General features: G+C 44.6%; 1 long non-coding RNA gene across 2 annotated transcripts; it reads right to left on the reverse strand.

Moving 5' to 3' along the window:
• Positions 1-1846: 1846 nt before the first annotated feature.
• On the reverse strand, positions 1847-17819 carry LOC144952873 (uncharacterized). 2 transcript variants are annotated; one of them, XR_013640706.1, is made up of 4 exons: positions 17556-17819; positions 15053-16473; positions 11090-11183; positions 1847-3708 (listed from the first exon to the last, which is right to left on the reverse strand). It is a non-coding gene; the product is annotated as an uncharacterized LOC144952873 (long non-coding RNA). The 2 variants fall into 2 exon arrangements; XR_013640705.1 differs by lacking the exon at positions 1847-3708 and having other exon boundaries at positions 8968-11183.
• Between the last annotated feature and the right edge of the window lie 3753 nt (positions 17820-21572).

The following is a 21572-nucleotide window of genomic DNA, read 5'->3' on the forward strand; positions in this document are numbered from 1 at the left end:
CAAGGCGGACTCGGGCTAGGGCTCAACAATTTTCATGAAGACGTTTTTTCTCTACACCGAGCTCGCCCGGTGTTCCCCTCTGCCGGGGTAATGTCCCGTTGTAGGGACGCTCGGAAAAAAGGGGACACTGCACGAGTCGAAAGAAAAAAAAAAAAAATTTTCCATTTATTTTCCTTTCTGCATACACATTGCTATTGTCACTCGCCGGTTTGTATATATTGTTCTATTGTCGCGGTGGCATTGGTTGATGGTTGCGGATTGTAGTGTTCGCGTCGTGTTGTGTTGTTACGTTAGTTGTTGTTCTTGTTGTTGTGTTGTGTTACGGGGCACACAGGGCGGTTTGTATATTTTTATAGCAGCCAGGTCGGCTGCGAGCTATGTGGTAGGGGGTGATGTAGTGGTGGTGTTGACGTGCGCCGACTGTGACAGTGATGGATCACGGGGCGGCGCGGGGTGCGGGGTTGGGCACGCGTTGTGGGCGTGGTGTGGACGCGCGCGCCGGGAGTGACAGATGACGGGGCGGCGCGGCGTGGGTGGGGAGGCACGATGAGATGTGGGAAAACAGGATCGTAGCCAGCGCCCAGCGATTGGTCGAATAAGTGGGTGCTCGCAGCGACGTCCGCAGGTGGGGTATAAAGGGGGACGCGCGAGAGCACTCGGGGAGAGTTACCCAGTTGAAGACCCGAAGACGGAGCTGAAGACCTAGTGCCCCGAGACCCCTAGTCCCGCCGTCCTTGTGGGGACCGGGGCCCTGTGTGGCTCGGAGGCGAGGCTGTGGGACCCGGGGTCCGACGCCCCCGTGGGTCGGGCTGGGGACCCACAGTCGAGACGGATACCCCGGGCAGGGAGTGTCCCGAGTAGCTCAGTGGCGTTAGTCGCCGAGTAGCTAAGTGGATGTTGGTCATCCGAGTAGCTCAGTGGCGTTAGTCGCCGAGTAGCTAAGTGGGTGTTTGTCACCCGAGGTACTAAGTGGATGTTGGTCATCCGAGTAGCTCAGTGGGCGTTAGTCGCCAAGTAGCTAAGTGGGTGTTTGTCACCCGAGATACTAAGTGGGTGTTTGTCACTCGAGATACTAAGTGGGTGTTTGTCACCCGAGATACAAGTAGGTGTTAGTCACCTGTGAACGAGTTTGATAAAATAAAGAGTGTGTTACCCGTGAAGTCGTCTCCCGCCGAGTTACTACATTACACATATACACACACGCGTGTACATATAGAGCAGTGCTGTTGTGGAGTGACTCATGCAGCCAGCTATGGCTGCAGGGTTCTGGTAGTACATGTTGTTTATGCCATTTATTGTCAAAATTCCGTCACAGTTCATATTATCACTGTTTCATTGCTTTCATGACTTTATTTTGCGGAATTCGAAAAGTGTATTGGTTTAGCCATGTTTGTTTGTTGTAGTACAGAGTTAGACTGATGGCCTTAATCTAAGTTGGCTTGTGGTTGTTGTTGGTTGTTGACTTGCATCCCACTGGGATTTTTGCACACAGCATTGGTGTACGGTGTTTTGTCTACAATATTTAGCTGTCTTTTCTTGGATTTTCTGTTTGCACTCAGTCACATATTCACTTTAAGATGTTTTTTGTTTTTTGTTTGTTGCGGTTGCGCCCGATTCAAGAGCCGAATGGCTCACAGGGCTATACCTAATAAATGAACTTGAACATACAGACATGCACAGTAGTGTACACACACACACGATTGTAAATACCCGGCAGTGTACGTACACAAGGATTGCGTTCCACAAACACACGCAAGAATGTGCGAATTAACACGATTTTAATACATATTTAAACATACTTGAACGTACACACGAATGCATATACAAACGCGCGTGTAAATTTTTAACACATAGGCTCTCGCGAACAAAATCCATTATACAGCTTTTTTTGGGTTAGATCACTTAACAGGCAATGATTAAGGTATGTCACCCAAATAGAACATGCCAATTCGTTAATAGTTTGACATACCGGTGTGTTGGAGAGTAAATCTACAATATTTACAATCTGAGTACGACGTTTCTCCAATAATTACAACTAGCAACATCATGCGACAGCCTGATATGTTGAGAAATCCTGTTTTGTCTCTTAAATGGAGGGATAGATGTGATGGCGTCACTTGTGAGCCCTTCACGAGCGAAGGTCGGAGGGGGCACATTGGGTATCCATCACCAATCGAGGTATTCATATACAATTAAACGTACATTTTTTGCGTGCACATCAAGCATAAACATTTTACATGTACATTATGCATGCACATTATGCATGTACATTGTGTATGCCCATGCTTTTTGTACCTTCTGCCGTTTGCGTGCACTTAAATAGTACCTGTTTTGTCTGCTCACAGCTATTCCCAATTGGCGAATGGTGACCTGTATAGGCATGTATTTAAAGGGCATATTTTTTGTTGACTCGCTTCCAAGCAGCACTAAGCCTGTAGCTATCCGAAAGGTTAACATTATTTTTATTTCTCTCAATTTCGACAGATTATCTTGCCACAGAACTTCAACATAATCAAAATTATTCGAGTGTACATACACAAATGAGTTTACAGCATTGTACTATGCACAGCAGTGTAGATACACACAGCAGTGTACATACACACGGGATAAAGTCTGCTATAGACTGAAAACTGATGGTTGCATTTATTGCATTATGTTGTAATGCTTACAAGCTAAACCATTCAGATGATTATTCTAAGTTCATGACAGCAAATGCAATCATTTTAATTGATCGAATATAACTATACATCCAAGGAAAACCTGAAATCACCAGTATAATGTTATTACTTGGTGAAAATGTGCGAATTAACGCAATTAACGGAATTATGCAGGGAGATATTCCAACGGAAGCGTACAATTATGCAATGAGGCTTAAGTACGACGGCCAGATTAGCTGAGGTATGTTGCTAGATATGCGTATTGTAACTTCTGAAATTAACAATTGAATGCAAAGTTTATGAAAGCCGAGAACAAAATATTTGGATCCTAGCGGGGATTATGAGAAGCATTCCGCAAAAGATGAGGAGAATCTTAACCAGTGTGCTCTAGCAAAGGCAAAAACATTTAACTTGCACATTACTTCACTCTAATTAATAAAACGAATGAATTTCCTACACTAATTGAACATACGGTGCTCCTTGATATGCAATGACAAGTGCATGAAGGGTTGTTAAGCTGTGAGAATGATTGATGTGCAACTTGGTGCAGCGGGGAAACAACCGTCCCCTTCCTTGCCTGACCACGTGCGGGACTCGCTTAAACGGGTTACGGAGGCGCGAGAGGCCGCCAGATGTGCGACGGCCCGTACGCAGGCAAGGAACGAGAGGTATGCGCGTCGATCGCGAACTGACATGTCTTGGTTGGTGGGCGATATGGCATGGCTCCATTGCCCTCAGGTGCCAGTGGGTAAGTCCCCTAAACTTAACAAGCCTTGGCGGGGACCTGTGAGGCTGGTGGACATTCAGAATCCCCAGAGTGTTCGCATCCAGTACGGCCAACGTCGTTAGTATGTCCATTCGTCGCGGCTCAAGCCCTATATTGACCCGCGTGCTGGCCCTTCATCGCCACTTGTTGACCTGCCGGGGTCTGGCATGCCGAATGTGCCACTTGCCTCGCCAATTGATCCCCAGCGGGGCTGTGTTCTACCCCCCGCAGACGCACAGGTTTTGAAGGACGAAGAGACCCCGGACGTTCCATCTCCAATGGGGCCTGTCCCAGATACAACGGAAACCAAAAATTATTCTTCTCCACGGCAACCAACTCCTGCTGAACAGTCGGCGATGCAACCACGCGCGAGGCGAGGAGAGGGTTTGGCGTCGCATACGCGGTCGAAGTCTCTCCCATTTCGCTAATACTGTTATCCTTGCGGTCTGTCACCCTGGTGTTGCTACGCTACAGGGGTGCCCTAATGTATGTCTGTTGTTTTAATGTTTTAATTTCTCTGCGCGTTGACGCCTACTCCCCCTTACCTTGTTAATGCGTCATGGACGCCCTAAGATGTTATTCAAAGGGATTCAGGCTGTCACTCTTTTCCCAGCCGAGACGGCTGACTTTTTACACCGGGGGGGGGGGGGGGATGATGTAATGTGAGGATATATCCGGGTTGCTGATGGATCACACCTCGTTACGATGATTGGCTCTGCCGGTCCTGGCCCATAGCCAATGGGGGGAAAGTCTAGGGGCGTGGCCCTGACGTAATGGGAAGGTGACATCTGTCAGTAGAGGATTGGTTCTGCTGGCTTTAGCCACAGCCAATGGGGGGACGAGTCAGGGGCGCGGTCCTGGGAACGTATGATGGAGTCTAGAAGATTCCATAGAGGTTAACCAGGTTTGGTGGAAAGGTACCACGTGACCCGGGTATTAAAAAGGGGTGGAGACGAACAACACGTGGTCAGATCTGAAACGAACGGAGGGTGAGTCCACGCTGGAGCGGGGTCCAGGCTGCCACGTGGCCGCGCATCTCTCTCTCTATCCCTCTAACGCTGTCTGTCAGCAGCGTGAAGGAGAGTTGTAAAATAAAGACACGACCTTTATTACACACGTACTGATTTTCGAAATCATCTCAATGCACAAAACCCGGCCATCCAGTTCACTATGGAAATGGAGGTTGATATTTTGCTTGGACATGGCCTAAATGGTAAAATAACACACAGCGTTTACAGAAAGCGAATGCACACTGATACCTATCTGAATGCAGATTCACATCATCACCCAGCTCAGAAATCTTCTTATCAAGACGATCATTCATCGGGCTAAAAGTGTCAGATGGTAAACATGTTAAAGAAGCACTACGACAGAATGGCTACAATAATGCTCAAACTAACAGAGCACTGAATGCCAAATCACGATCGCAAAGCAACACTGCTGAAAGCGATCAAATTTCGATTTAAAGCTTTCGTGACTGCAGGGATTCATCATGGTTTATAGCAATACAGTATATAATTTAATGTTGGGTTTGTCTATGGCAGTATATAGTACGGTATAGACTCATGTGATATAAGAGAATAAAGTTTAACTGGAAGCATATTATATTTTTTGCGACATAGAATTGTAATGTATTACTTACTGTTAGTAGCTCAGCTTATTGGAGAGTATATTTAGTATACTGATGATACTATGTAGTTTATACTTTAGTTGTTTTACGTGGTGGTTTAGTTACTACAGCTACATACTATTAACATTCCTTCCCTTTATTAATGATACCCCTATCCAATCCCTTTGATGCTGCTAATCCTGCATAATGCACGGGCATAATGACTTTAAACCACTCGCCAAACCTCCTACGCATTTCACAAGTAGTACTAATCGCATATCTGCATTTCCCATAAATATGCTAAATTCCTCTTGATATGCAAATTATTTTGTCAAGACGCTCTTCGCCCCTCCATCCCAGCTTAAATAGTCGCTCCAAGCCCGGGCGTGCCATTCAGACCCTTCTTCTCGACAGACCTGTTCTCCACCTGAGGACGGCTGCTTGCGTTGTGGCTGAAACGTCGTGAGAATTATTTTATTATGTTTTATTTTTATTATTTTATTATTTCTATTCTACGTAACTTTACCGAAAGAACCAAGAAGAGCGATCAGATTGTTAAAACAATAAAAAAAATACCATATATCTCAGGAGTAACTGACAAATGAGCCCGTGTTTTGCAAAAGCAAAACATTACGATAAGATTTGGTACAGTACACAACATTCAAAAACTAGTATCTTGCACTAAAGACGAATTACCTAAATTATCAACAGAAGGTGTATATCGGATTGTTTATGTGGCAGATGCTATATTGGACAGACGGGACGTAACTTCAGCATAAGACTAAAAGAACACCAAAAAAATAATAAATTATCTCAAACAACTGTCAGCAGTGGCAGAACATGCTTGCCAACAAGGACACTCAACTGATTTTGATAGCTTTCGATTTAAAGCTTTCGTGACTGCAGGGATTCATCTTCTTGGTTCTTTCGGTAAAGTCACGTAGAATGGAAATAATAAAATAAAACATAATAATTCTCACGACGTTTCGGCCTAAATGCAAGCAACCGTCCTCAGGTGAAGAACAGGTCTGTCGAGAAGACAGAGTCATTCATTCCATTCTACGTGACTTTACCGAAAGAACCAAGAAGATTTTGATAACGTTGAAGTGTTGTGCAAAACTAATTATTGTAATAAAGGTCGTGGAAGCGACTTCTGGAAACCGGTCTTTATTTGTCTTTCGTTCACAACACTCCTTCACGCTGCTGACAGTCAGCGTGAGAGAAAGAGACACGCGTGGCCACGTGGCAGCCTGGACCCTGCTCCAGCGTGGCCTCACCCTCCGTTCGTTCCAGATCTGACCACGTGTTGTCCGTCTCCACCCCTTTTAATACCTGGGTCACGTGGTACATTTCCACCAATCCTGGTTAACCTCTATGGAATCTTCTAGACTCCATCGTACGTTCCCAGGACCGCGCCCCTGACTCGTCCCCCCATTGGCTGTGGCTAAAGCCTGCAGATCCAATCCTCTACTTACAGATATCACGTTCTCATTACGTCAGGGCCACGCCCCTAGACTTCCCCCCATTGGCTATGGAACAGGACCGGTAGAGCCAATCATCGTAACGAGGTGTGATCCATCAGCAACCCGGATATATCCTAACATTACATTATTACTGGCAAAGACTAATTAGAGAATCCATTGAAATTGAGAGAAAAAGAAATAACTTTAATCGCTCTGACTACAGGCTTAGTGCGGCCTGGAAGCGTATTATTAAATAATACATATTACAATTCCTTATAGGGGAAACACATTAATTAACCGATTACTACGTAGAATATAAGTACAATATAACACATTACAACTAATTACTAATCTACAACTCATTACTAATCATAGCAATTGACTGATTACCAATCTATTATATAATTACAATACCCCCCCCCCCGCCTCAAATCACCACACGTGAAGGAGTTAAATGATGACGTCACCCTGCTGCTCGATTTAAGGCCGGGAGCAAGTGAGGGCTTCACCATTCTGGCGAATTGCCCGATGATGTGGATGTAATTACCAGTGAAACGTCGTACTCAAAAATTGTAAATGTTGTGGATTCACTCGTTAACACACCGGTGGGTTAAGGTGGTGAACTATTTGTCTTTTGTCAACGTGACTTTTTTGCTGATTGGCCGTGTCGGGTGGTGGAGGGTTACGACACATTTAGAAATAACATGATCTAACCCAAAAGCGTTTATTATGACTAATATTGGTCGCCAAAACCTATGTGTTAAACTAACCAAGAATAAGTCTACATTATAGACTCCCAGTACGCTCACTCAGGTTAAGAACCAGGCTACAGTCTACATTATAGACTGCCAGTACACTCACCCAGCTTAATAACCATTACTACAGTCTACACTATAGACTACCAGTACTCACAAAACTTAATAACCAGGCTACAGTCAACATTATAGACTGCCAGTACACTCACTCCGATGAAGAACCAGGCTACAGTTTACATTAATGGTTTTGTTTTTTATAATTTTTATTTTATCATTTTAATTTGTATTCATTTATTTTTATTTTTTATTTTTCTATCGACGTGACTTTACCGAAAGAACCAAATAATATGAACCCCCCCCTACCTCCCCTCCTTGGTGCCGGACGATAACACTTTGATGAGCAATGCCTTGGTGGGAGGACCAATTTCAATTGGCCATTCCCCTCATGGCATTTGTAACCAGCACAGTGGCCAAAGGGGGCTCTGGATGGGTGTGAGGGGCTGGTAACTCCTCCACTGTCAACCTAAGCACCGGTTTTAATTGGTAGACGACTGCGGAATCTTTGCAACTATTTCACGTGGCCCTGTCCAGGATGAAGAACTTTTTGCATGTTTCTTCCTTTTGTAGTTAAGGTATAACACCTGGTTTCACATTAATGGCCGAAGCTCCTCCCACCATTGCACATGTGGTGCATCCATTTGGTCAGCCTTAGTTCATCCCTGGTTTTGGCTGTGGAGACATCCTTTCACCTGATGTCATAACCCGTATCATACGCTCTTCCTCCAGGTCATCCAAAAATGTATGTGAACACAGACCCACTTAATTTCCCCCGTGTGATGTTTGTCAACTCATGAACATTGACCTCTAGATGTGGTGTTTCTGTAACCATGTTTTAATTGGTTTGACCTATTGAATCTAGTTAGCCGAGATCGAGTTCCCACTCACAATCAACACAGTGGTGGTTCAATACTTAAACATGGTCTTCCATAATTCTATTATTGTCAAATTTCACATGCTTAACCCAGACTGTCATAAGTGATTATGAAAAAGGACATGCAAATGATGCATATTCAAAACCTGCTGTTGGAATGTAATAATATATCCTATTATTAGAACACGTTCCTTCGGAGTGGGCAGGTAGGAACTTGGTTGGACAGCGCATTCGTGCACGACAGACAAATAATCCCTGGTGGGCAGTGTGGAACCTGTTGTTCCTACCTGTATGTATAAAAGATAACTTGACTTTAGGTAGCCAGGCAGACAGCCCCCTTAACTATCGCCCCCCCCCCCCTCCCTTAGGCCCCTCCCCTGACCCCCTTTCCCTTAGGCCCCTCCCCTGACCCCCCTCCCTCAGGCCCCTCCGCTGACCCCCCCCTCAGGCCCCTCCCCTTAACCCCCCCCCCCCCCTCAGGCCCCTCTCCTGACTCCCCCCTTCCTTAGGCCCCTCCCCTCTCCGTACCCGGCAGTAGGTCTCCACCAATCAAAGAGCTGTTTACCTGACTCCCCCCTTACTTAGGCCCCTCCCCTGACCCTCCTCCCTTAGGCACCTCCCCTCTCCGTACCCGGCAGTAGGTCTCCACCAATCAAAGAGCTGTTTGTAAGGTCTCCACCAATCAAAGAGCTGTGTGTATTATATATTTATTTATGCACGACAGACAGTCAGACAGACAGCTAAATAATCCCTGGTGGGCAGTGTGGAACATTGTTCCTCCCTGTAATACCATGTAGTACCACAATGTTTAAGATTATTCATATGTGGTGGTTGTCTTTTTGAACCTTTCAATTTTCCAAACACCAGGCTTTGTTAATTCAGACTTTGCCCTCTGGTAGGTTGAAACAAGGTGCATTCTTGTCTTTTTGCCCTCGGGTGGGCAGGGGTTTATGTTTTGCTATGGGTCCTCTCTTTCGCAGCCTGTTCTGCTGTCCTTTGGAGGTGCTGATGCCAGACCCCGTCCAGAACTTTCTCTCGTAAATTTCTCAGAAATTTCCCTGGATAACTCCTTGTCCGTGTGTAGAGGTGTTACGGAGGGCAAACAAACACACTGGGCGTGGTTATGCCCGTACGCCGAGAGGTGCTTACATCCACGTCCGCACCATTTAGTCTGGGGGGCTAACACGGCGCTGGGATCCCCCACGGCCCCACCCCTCAGTGGGGGAGTTGCTATATAAGGTGGTGAGCCAGAGGGCTCGGGGTTCAGTGTTCAGCCTTGACCAGCGAAACAAGAAGACCGGCTATATAGGCCCTGGGACTCCCCTGGATCGCTGTCCTTCTCAGGACCGACCAGGGCAAGCCAGTGGCGTGGCCCCAAGAGCCCAGAGCCGATGCTCTTGTAAGAGCCGGTCTGGGGACTCAGGGTGCCGTAATCCCAGCTTAACCAGAGCTGGGTTAGCTAGCCTCCCCTAGCCCTGTAGTGGAGGACCTAAGAGTAGGCTAGCGTGACATAGTTGTGTGATCCCCCAGTTAGACGGGTGAAGGGGCCGATACCCCTTCGAGTGTTGTACATCAGCCTGTTATGTACATTGTGGTTAATAAATAAGTGTGCCTCCAACTACGTCGTCCAAATCTCCTGGAACCTACTACACGTGCAAGGGTTATTTACTCTTTGACCTGCCATTAAGGTGTCCCCACTCTACTACATGAATTGGGTCAATTCCTGGGAGGAAAAATAGACTACGGCTTCACAAGACTAATCTCAGCTCGGATTCTTTTCACGCCCATCTGATCAAAACATCTAGTATTGTTTTCTACTTCGCTTTGTCATCTGGTTTTCAAATGTCAGTATGCAGGGAACTGTAGTCTACAACGAGCTATATTCAAAATAGACAATATCACACTTAATATAATTTTTTGGTAAAATGCATATATATGTAATAAGTGGCTCCGACACGGCAGAACTTTATTTATTAAAGGTTCTTCACAGCCACGACTCCTCTCGTTACGCGGATGCCGTCGTTCCTTTCTTGGCGTGACTACGCTGCCCCGTGCCACGTGGCGCTCACCCCGCTCTCCAGCGCACCGCTGGCTGGCGGCACACTGGGAAGCGGCTGAGTGACTGGAGGTCAAGCCGCCAAGTGGCTGGTGGAGATGGCGGGGCAACAGCGACGGGGAGCTCCTCTTCGATCTTCAACCACCGACCCCGAACCTTCCGCTACCCCTTGCTTATAGTCCCTTTTCCGAGGTTAAGTCCCGCCTCTGGCCACGCCCCTCTAGAAACCTTCAAGAACGTTCCAGAGGCTTTTATGCTAGCTCCGCCCATTTAACCTTTCCCCCAGATAGAACCCCACCACTGATAAGGCATGGACTGTCTGACAGTATATAAAGTGTAACCCCTCAATTATGCAGGCGATGGCGCTCGCTTATTAGATACTAGCGGTAAGTACCCGGCGTTGCCCGGGCGAAAAAGGCAGACACACACGTGCACTTACACACAGACATCGACCCACACACGTAGAAACACATGAACTTAAACGCACGCACACACACACACATATGGTTAAACCCAGGATGGATCGTTAGTAGGCCAGCCAAAATGTTTATAACCAGCGAAGATGTTCCATTAGGGGGGTGCACGTTTCGCAAGCGTAAAAGGGAGGGAATTACCGTGGCCGAGAAGACCTAGAGCTTCATGCGGAGCAAGAGACCAGGTAGCTTCCACACAGCATAACGCAACCGATGAAAAGATAATGGCGCCCGACTGATTTGCAGTGAGACCTCTGCCGTTAAACCGGAGCCGGTCATGAGCACACTGGCCAGGTATGGAAATGTCTCCAATGTCTCCACAACTGCCGCATCACCAACTGTGAGTAGTGGGGGTGGATTGTCCGATGGTACAAAATACCCAGGCAGGTGCTTAGTTTTGGTGGGGCTAATGGTAAGGCCCCACCTCTTAGTGGCAAGCTCCAGGTTCAGCAGCAGTGCCTCCAACTCCTCCCCTGAGTGAAAAGCAATCACCAGAGCATCAGCATACATAGTGAGAGAAAAAATATTTAATTCCCTGCTGATTTTGTGCGTTTGCCCACTGACAAAGAAATGATAAGTCTATAATTTTAATGGTAGGTTTATTTGAACAGTGAGAGACAGAATAACAACAAAATCCAGAAAAACGCATGTCAAAAATGTTATAAATTGATTTGCATTTTAATGAGGGAAATAAGTATTTAACCCCTCTCAATCAGAAAGATTTCTGGCTCCCAGGTGTCTTTTATACAGGTAACGAGCTGAGATTATGAGCACACTCTTAAAGGGAGTGCTCCTAATCTCAGCTTGCTACCTGTATAAAAGACACCTGTTCACAGAAGCAAGCAATCAATCAGATTCCAAACTCTCCACCATGGTCAAGACCAAAGAGCTCTCCAAGGATGTCAGGGACAAGATTGTAGACCTACACAAGACTGGAATGGGCTACAAGACCATCGCCAAGCAGCTTGGTGAGAAGGTGACAACAGTTAGTGCGATTATTCGCAAATGTAAAAAAACACAAAAGAACTGTCAATCTCCCTCAGCCTGGGGCTCCATGCAAGATCTCGCCTCGTGGAGTTGCAATGATCATGAGAACGGTGAGGAATCAGCCCAGAACTACACGGGAGGATCTTGTCAATAGTCTCAAGGCAACTGGGACCATAGTCACCAAGAAAACAGTTGGTAACACACTACGCCGTGAAGGACTGAAATCATGTAGCGCCCGCAAGGTCCCCCTGCTCCAGAAAGCTCATAAACATGCCTGTCTGAAGTTTGCCAATGAAAATCTGAATGATTCAGAGAACAACTGGGTGAAAGTGGTGTGGTCAGATGAAACCAAAATGGAGCTTCTTTGGCATCAACTCAACTCGCCGTGTTTGGAGGAGGAATGCTGCCTATGACCCCAAGAACACCATCCCCACCATCAAACATGGAGGTGGAAACATTATACTTTGGGGGCGTTTTTCTGCTAAGGGGACAGGACAACTTCAACCCATCAAAGGGATGATGGACGGGGCCATGTACCGTCAAATCTTGGGTGAGAACCTCCTTCCCTCAGCCAGGGCATTGAAAATGGGTCGTGGATGGGTATTCCAGCATGACAATGACCCAAAACACACGGCCAAGGCAACAAAGGAGTGGCTCAAGAAGAAGCACATTAAGGTCCTGGAGTGGCCTAGCCAGTCTCCAGACCTTAATCCCATAGAAAATCTGTGGAGGGAGCTGAAGGTTCGAGTTTCCAAACGTCAGCCTCGAATCCTTAATGACTTGGAGAAGATCTGCAAAGAGGAGTGGGACAAAATCCCTCCTGAGATGTGTGCAAACCTGGTGGCCAACTACAAGAAACGTCTGACCTCTGTGATTGCCAACAAGGGTTTTGCCACCAATTACTAAGTCATGTTTTGCAGAGGGGTCAAATACATATTTCCCTCATTAAAATGCAAATCAATTTATAACATTTTTGACATGCGTTTTTCTGTATTTTGTTGTTGTTATTCTGTCTCTCACTGTTCAAATAAACCTACCATTAAAATTATAGACTGATCATTTCTTTGTCAGTGGGCAAACATACAAAATCAGCAGGGGATCAAATACTTTTTCCCTCACTGTATACGCACACACATATGGACTCAAACACGCACATCGACTCACACACATCGACGTGCACAGCAATCCGCGATGATGGCACAGCTATCAGCATTGCAGCACTACGTATCAGTAAATAGCAGGACGTGAGCAATCGAAACAATAGAAATGCATAGAAGAAACAAGCTGAAATAAGTGTACATAAAATAGCAGCAGTACACACAGGTAAGATGAGAAACAGGCTACAGTGTAGATTATACTCAATGACATAAGCATTGCTACAGTGGACATAAAAAGCTGGCAATACAGGCGGCAGCAGCTGAAAAAGCAGGATAAAGTCGACATTAAAGGCTGGCAGTTCACTGAGTGAGGTAAATAAGCAGGCAACATATTATAGACTAGCATACACTAATAATGGGCAAAAGCAAAATTAACATTGTAGATAATAGTGGCAGTGCACTGACGTTAATTAATCAGCAAGCAGCAGTCCACAGCACAGACTGGCAGTACAGCGTCGCAGTATCATAAAGACGCACCTAAAATGGAAATATTTAGCAAGCTAATAATGTAAAATTAAGTTTTCTGCACACAAACATTATTATTTTAATATTTGCCAACTTATAACTTTCATAATAGTAAACAATGAACCAGTTATCTGCACACAACGATTATCTTAATAACAATTTATAACTAATTTGTCTAATAATAGTGAACAATAAATCTGAGTTCTTAGCGAAAGATTCAATACAATTGTATTTTACATTGCCGTGGTGAGGCCTAGTCCCGCGTAGAGGCTGCGGTCTCGCCTAGATTGGGCAGCTGGAGGAGGTGAGACATTGCCAGGCTGGGGGCTGGGCCGCAACCCCGGTCCCCCCCCCATCCCCCCCGGGCGAGCTACAATATACAACAATAATACTGCTTAACACATAGGCTTTCGCGACCAATATTATTCATAATCAACATTTTTGGGTTATATCGCGTTATTTATAAATGTGTCGTAACCCTCCACCACCCCACACGGCCAGTCAGCAACAAAGTTTCACGTTGACAAAAGACAAATAGTTCACTACTTTAGCCCACCGGTGTTGAAGCGTGAAACCACAACATTTACAATTTCTGAGTACGACGTTTCGCTGGTATTTGCATCCAGCATCATCGGGCAATTCGCCAGAATGGTGAGGCTCTGCTCTTGCTGCCGGTCTTAAATAGAGCAGCAGCAGGGTGCCATCATCATTTAACTCATCAGGTGCAACGATTTAAGGCGGAGTGGGGGGGGGGTTATTGTTATTATATACTAGATTAGTAATCAGGCAATTGTTATGATGTGAGTTGTAGATTAGTAATCAGTTGTAATGTGTGTTATTGTAATTATATGCTATGTTAGTAATCAGTTAATTAGTATTTGTTTCCCCTATAAGGAATTGTAATATGTATTATTTAATAATACGCTTCCAGGCCGCACTAAGCCTGTAGCTGTCTGAGCAATTAAAGTTATTTCTGTTTCTCTCAATTTCAATGGATTCTCTAATTAGTCTTTGCCAGAAGTAATTAATTTTACACAACACTTGAACGTTATCAAAATCAATTGAGTGTCTCTGTTGGCAAGCATGTTCTGCCACTGCCGACCGTTGTGTTGAGATAGTTTAATATTTCTTAATAATAAATATTACAATTCCTTATAGGGGAAACAAATACTAATTAACTGATTACTAACGTAGCATATAATTACAATAACACGCATTACAACTGATTACTAATCTACAACTCACATGTAACAATTGCCTGATTACTAATCTAGTATATTATTACAATAACTCCCCCCCCCCCTCTGCCTCAAATCGTTGCACCTGATGAGTTAAATGATGACGTCACCCTGCTGCTGCTCTATTTAAGACCGGGAGCAAGAGCAGAGCCTCACCATTCTGGCAAATTGCCCGATGATGCTGGATGCAATTACCAGCGAAACGTCTTACTCAGAAATTGTAAATGTTGTGGTTTCACGCTTCAACACACTGGTGGGATAAAGTAGTGAACTATTTGTCTTTAGTCAACGTGACACTTTTTTGCTGATTGGCTGTGTCGGGTGGTGGAGGGTTACGACACATTTATAAATAACGCGATCTAACCCAAAAACGTTGATTATGAACAATAATACTATGTAAGGGCTATAATATTGGCATGTACGGAAGCTATATTAGTAAGCGTACACATTAGGGTGGGGGGGAGAGAAGAGGACATGACACTTTCATGAATTTACCGTCAGGGTTGTGAGTATTTTTGTTGCATTCTGAACGCGAAGGAGAAATCCCACCCTCCACCAATGATGCGCGTGCGTTGCTAGGGGTAACCCCCGTGCAGCTTGGGCGGGGCGTGGAGATAAATAAATAATGCAAAATTGACAAAACCGCTCATTTTTATTATTTAAAAGGTGACGGATGTGAAAAAGGAATAGCCTATTCCCACCGCGGGGCTTAGGGCGTGCCGGCTGGCAATTTTTTTTCGACGTCAACCCACCGTTCCAGAGCCAAAACTCTCGCAAGCGCGCGGAGACTTTTATATATAAGAAAAAGATACAACAAAGGCCTGGAACAAAAGCAATGGAGCTTCATCGTCTCAAGCTTACACTTCTACTGAGACTCCATGTGACTCTGTATTGTCTACGAAGTCCACCCACACCTCCACATCCACAAACTGCTGGGAGTTGTCTCGATCTGCCTCCGAGTCAGAATTCTCCTGCTTTACGTTGTCTCTATCAATGTGAAGGTCCGATTTTGGAGTTGAATCTTCATCTTCACATTTTACCCTCACTACTTCGCTCTTCACCATCACTTCACATTTCACCTTCACCTCTTTATATTTCACCTTGATTCCTTTCAAAGTGTCTAAACTGGGTTTTTCTTTTGGTTCTTTTTCACGAGGGATGGGCACATTGCAGCACTTTGACTTTCACAAACCGATTGCAGATTAATTTCCTTGTGCATCTTTTGATGCCTGTTTAGATGTGATAACTGTTGAAAACCCTTCTCACATACCATACACTTGAATGGTTTATCACCTGTGCGAGTTATCTGGTGGTTCTGAAGAGTTGGTAAATGAGCAAATGTCTTCCTGCACACAGTGCACTTGAATGGCTTGTCACCTACGTGTGTTTTATGGTGGTTTTTAAGGTGTGATAACTGTGCAAATGCCTTCCCGCACACAGTGCACTTGAAGGGCTTCTCTCCTGTATGTGTTCTCCGGTGGCTCTGAAGATGTGATGGCTGTCCAAATGCCTTCTCACACACAGTACATTTGAATGGTTTCTCGCCTGTGTGAGTTCTCTGGTGGTTCTGAAGAGTTGGTAAATGAGCAAATGTCTTCCTGCACACAGTGCACTTGAATGGCTTGTCACCCATGTGTGTTTTATGGTGGTTTTGAAGGTGTGATAACTGTGAAAATGCCTTCCTGCACAAAGTGCACTTGAAGGGTTTCTCTCCTGTGTGTGTTCTCTGGTGGTTTTGAACAACTGATAAGTATGCAAATGCCTTCTCACACACAGTGCACTTGAAAGGTTTCTCTCCTGTGTGTCTTCTCTGGTGTTGCTTCAAGTTTCCAGTTTGATCCGTGCTGTAAGGACACTGGTCGCACTGGTGTATTTTTGTACTCAGCTGTGAGTGCCTTTGCTCCATTAGACCAATTCTGCAGAGCAAAGTGGCAGAGGAAGTGTCAGCTGCAGACAGGAAAACATCAATATCCACACCATCTACCTCAGCAGAGGAAAAAGAGGAATGCATATATATACAGTCACACATGACTTGCACGTCAATACGTATTCATATATTCATGATATAGTGAAAAAGCTTCCTCAATTCCTGGCACAGGCTGCCAAGGCACACAATGGGAGGGCAAGTAGTCAGAAATGTCTGGAAGCCTAAGTATCTTCAAGATGAATGTTCACCTATAACTCCATGGACACACTTTTGGTTATCTGGTTACGAAAGGAATATTTAAACTAAATTCAGATAACATAGCAAAGGGTGTTGAAAATAATACTTTGTATTATGCAGTGGTGGGCCATGTAATTTACACCCTAGGCCTTCAGTGCTATCCTCTCGCAATTAAACCGTCTTCGAATAACCTCACCATGACACTAGGGCTATAGGCTATTGTCATTTGACGTAACCACCCCATATTCAGTGAGTCATCTTTATCGAGTGGAATAAAGTGATTTAACACGAGGCTCAACACCTATGAGAGTTAAAATACACTAATTGTAGAGACATGAAATACAGGGTCACCGAAACCATCCAAGATATACCACTATTACGCAGTATGACAGGATGTTGCATCACAAATAGACATCGTATAGCCCAAATCAATGTCATTACCAAAGAAACAAGAACAAACTCACAACAACCAGTCACATTTACTCATACGACCACCAAGCAAGCAGAAATGCCGTAAAACACAAATAATACAATCAGGATTCAACAGGCTTCCCCAAACATTCCAGCCAAGCTGCTGGGCCTAAATGCACATGCCACCGCGCACTCAAAGGCACAGCCAGACCACTGAATCTGAATATCATTCACACCAGCAGCAACGATCTAAAGCAAGCAATAATAATAAATTACTTTGGTGTCTCGTTGCTGCCTTGGTTAGGTAATTCAGGTTTGCAAACTCAGCGTGGCTCCAAACACCATTTCGATTGGTTGAAAATAAACAGGCATTCCCAGCAATACCATTTGCAATGTTCCTTCAACGCTGTAAGCCAGGTGTACCTTTCGTAGTTGGTCGATTGAAAGTGCTGCACAAATCCTTTCCCTGGCTGGGACAGGGCTGCTAGCTGCGGCGTTGGTCGACCCTTCCTCACACATTCCAGCTTTTCTTGAAAGGTCCTTCTCGAAAATGCTTTGCCAGTAAATCCACCACCAAATTGATTTCTTCTCCTCCTTCAGCGTTTAAAACAGGGCTAAGTAAAATCTAAATAAAAAATCTAAAGCACTACATCTAAAAATCTCAAACGTCGCGAAAGAAAGTTTAAATCAATCTTAAACGATGCTACGTTATGTGCTAACAGCTAGCTAGTTTTACTTCAAACTTGATTTGAAGCTTTCGTGACTGCAGAAATTACTCTGGTTCTTTCGGTAAAGTCACGTAGTCACGGTAAAGTCAAAAGTCATGTATTTAATTTATTTTCTTTCCACGTGACTTTACCGAAAGAACCAAAGAGTTTTACTTCAGTTAGCGAACTGGCCCTCCGATCACGCCCCACTAAAAATGCAAACGTAGGTGGCTAGGCAAGCCAGAAGGCTCTTGCGTGTCAAAGAAAATGCCCAACATGGCAAACTCAATCTGACTGGTTAAATACTGACAATCAACAACAGTGTCCCTATTTGCTTCAACAACAGAGGGGATTCACTCGAAATTCTGAAGGCCTCAGGGTAGATGTTTCACCCGGAGACATCACAGGTGGAAAATCTGATTGGATAAAAGCTCAAATTTATGAGCTGCACTGGAAGCAGCGCCACCGAGGGAGAGAGTAGCAATGAAATGACGTTAAAAGACTAATGGGAACGAACTTTGTAAAATACATATAGCATTTATGAAAATATATATTCAATTATAAAATATAATTTTCTGATTCTGACAATCTCTAGGCCAGCAGAGAAGGCCTTGCTGGCCCTGATGGCCCACCTGGTATTATGCAGACATGTATACATGTATCTTCAATTGCAACTAAGAGTTGTGAAGCCAGGCTCAGATTTACTTGAAAGCTCGGCTGAACAGATGCAACTTCAGCTGCGTATGTGCTGTGTTAACAGCCTGTTTCCATGCTTATAAAAGGTTTTGGAGGAAAACAAAAACAAACTAATATTTTAAACCCAAAGCCCCCAAGTATCTGTCATCCTCTTCCCCCGCGAAGCCACCGGAAAAATCGATGATCGGCTGCAGACATAAACACGGAAATTCAAATACAAAAACACGTGCGTGAGCTACCCAGCACACAAACACATTCGCGGCTGCTTGGGTGGGCGAGCGCATGGGTGGTGTCGAGTGCGATTGTGGAATTCTGTCTGCAGGCAGTCGTCCTTGAAAATAAGCTACTCTTAGCTTAATGGACTTCAGTCGTGAAACACACTTAGTCCGAGTTAACTTCTGTACTGGTATCATCCTTAAAAAATACTCGAGTGGGCACCTTGATGGCAAGATGTTAACTACTCTCGCCTGGTATACAGGAGGTCGTGAGTTCGATCCCGACCCTGACGCCTGTCTCTTTCCCCGTGGTCGCATGTAATTTTCTCCGGGCCCTCCGATTTTTACCTCCACATTTAGATTCAACATCACCACGCGTTTAGATTATTATTGGCTACTATACGTTTCCACACAAGCCACTTCGTTGTGGGCAGGTCGCTTCTGAAAAAGAGCTACATAGATCAGTGGCCTTTTTGCCTGATGAAACAAAAAAAGTTAATTACAATAATTGTTTCAAAGTAGTGAGCCAGGTGAAGACAAATTAAACTTAAACAGAAATAAACCAAAAACAATCAGGCGAAGTCAGGAGGCAAGGCGCCGCATGGCTAGGCCCCGGGTTGTAATGTTCCAACCTGCACATCGATTCCATACTCGCCGCTACCCAATTGATGTCCCTGCGAGAGAGAGGCGGAGGAGCGAGGCTCTACCGGGGTAAACAACAACAACCACGATTTGAACTTCTCACCTCGGATCTCAGTGAGTGGCGAGCAGAGCGGTAACGTCTTGGTATATCGTGACGTGACGATTAATCGCGCGGCGAGGAGATGACATGACGTCAGGAGCGAGAGACCGCTTCCCCCCTCAAGGAGAGGCGGTAACTAAATAAATTATGTTAATGATCCAGGAGTGATGGGCGTTGATGCTGAACAGAACGCATTGAACTCGCGACGGACTTTATGAAAACATTATGTTAATGAACCGCCAGTGATTGGGCGTGACTTTGCCCAAATAAGGATTTAACTGAAAAGCGGGAGACGTGACGTCACGCGCAGGAGCCCTGTGGAGGGTGGGCGAGTTCCTTGGTGACATTCCATCACGAGCGGGGTACACCTCCCTCTGGCGTCTCGCGCCGATGACATACGTGGAGTAGTGACGTCAGAGAGCAGGAGTGGTTTTTGAGCTGTGACGGTTCCACCTGAAGACGGAGGCTTGTGTTGTTTCCGAAACGTCGTGAATTTTGTAATTTGTTTTATTTTACTTTTATTAATTTAAAAATGTTTACCTACGTGACTTTACCGAAAAAACCTAAGAATATGAATCCCTGCAGTCACGAAAGCTTCAAATCTAGAATTAAGTTTTTGAGCAAGTTAATTTAGATTCCTTTTACATTGCTCCCTCGCGTGTACAGAGAGCCCTTGGGTGCTTGAGCTTGGCAGCAACAACGTGAACATTATTGTATGTCTGTACACTGTGTGTATGTTGAACTTATTTCGCACTATATTTAGCCAACCGTGCTAATCGGAGGTGCGTGCGAAGGACTAACTAAACACAAAAATAAGTTTCGATTTAAAGCTTTCGTGACTGCAGGGATTCATCTTCTTGGTTCTTTCGGTAAAGTCACGTAGAAGGAAAATAATAAAATAATAAAAATAAACCAATTAAATAATTCTCACGACGTTTCGGCGACAACGCAAGCAGCCGTCCTCAGGTGAAGAATGAAACACCACCAAGCTTGGAGCGTATATTTAAGCTGGGTTGGAGGGGGAAGAAGAACGCCTTGACAAAAAAATTGCATATCAAGAGGGATTTAGCATATTTATGGGAAATGCGTAGGAGGTGGGCGGGGGGTTTCAAAGTCGTATTATGCCCATGCATTATGCAGGATTAACAGCATGAAAGGGAGGGGGTAGCATTAACAAAGGGAGGGAATGTTAATAGTATGTAGAAGCAACGAAACATATCAATGTATGTAGAAGCAACGAAACATATCAATGGGAGAGCGGTGAACGGAGACCCGCAGCGGAGCAAATAATTCATTCCCTGTGGAGAACACAAGATACACAGTCAATGCCAGTGAGTGGACTACGGTCTGAAAGTCACCGTAAACGTGAACACAATCAGTTAAGATCCGAAATGGTTTATTACATCCTTCCAATGATTGCTGAGCCAGAATCCATCTTCTCGGTTGAAATTGTCTCTGTTTGTATATGTGGATCGCCTCATGAACGAATCTCTCATGGTAGCTGTTGTATGTCTTGGAGTTATGAAATTTTGATGAAAATAATAATATTTAATAATTTCCCGAAAAATGCGCAAATCGCATGAATTATGTTAATGTGTGTATTAACATGCATAAATTATGATAATGCGTGTAATGATATGCATAAATTATGATGGTGTGAGTAATTGTATGCATAAATTATGATAATCGCGGAGATAATCGTAGTAATTTATGCGGATGCTTGCGATGATGTTAATGTGAGCAGTTGTGGTAATTAGGCTCAGCTTCGTTTATCCAGAGTTATGTCAATCAGGATAACACGATGATCAATGATTAAACGTTTACCGATTATCCTAGTGTGTGTTATGATATTTAGATCTCCATTTTCATATCTCATCACAGGATACAGTTATCAAGAATAAGATGGTTTTGCATGGACTTGGAAAGAAGCACTCGAACAGTTGGTGTTAAGCAATTTTATTCTAACAAGCATGTGACATTCTATCATGCAGGTCGAACATGCGTCAATAATTCATGAATAACCAAACTCTTATGCATTTGCGATATCATGCGTTCGATTAATATGAATAACTAAAATCCT

This window comes from Lampetra fluviatilis, chromosome 70 (assembly GCF_964198595.1).
Source record: "Lampetra fluviatilis chromosome 70, kcLamFluv1.1, whole genome shotgun sequence".
NCBI classification, from domain to species: Eukaryota; Metazoa; Chordata; class Hyperoartia; order Petromyzontiformes; family Petromyzontidae; genus Lampetra; species Lampetra fluviatilis.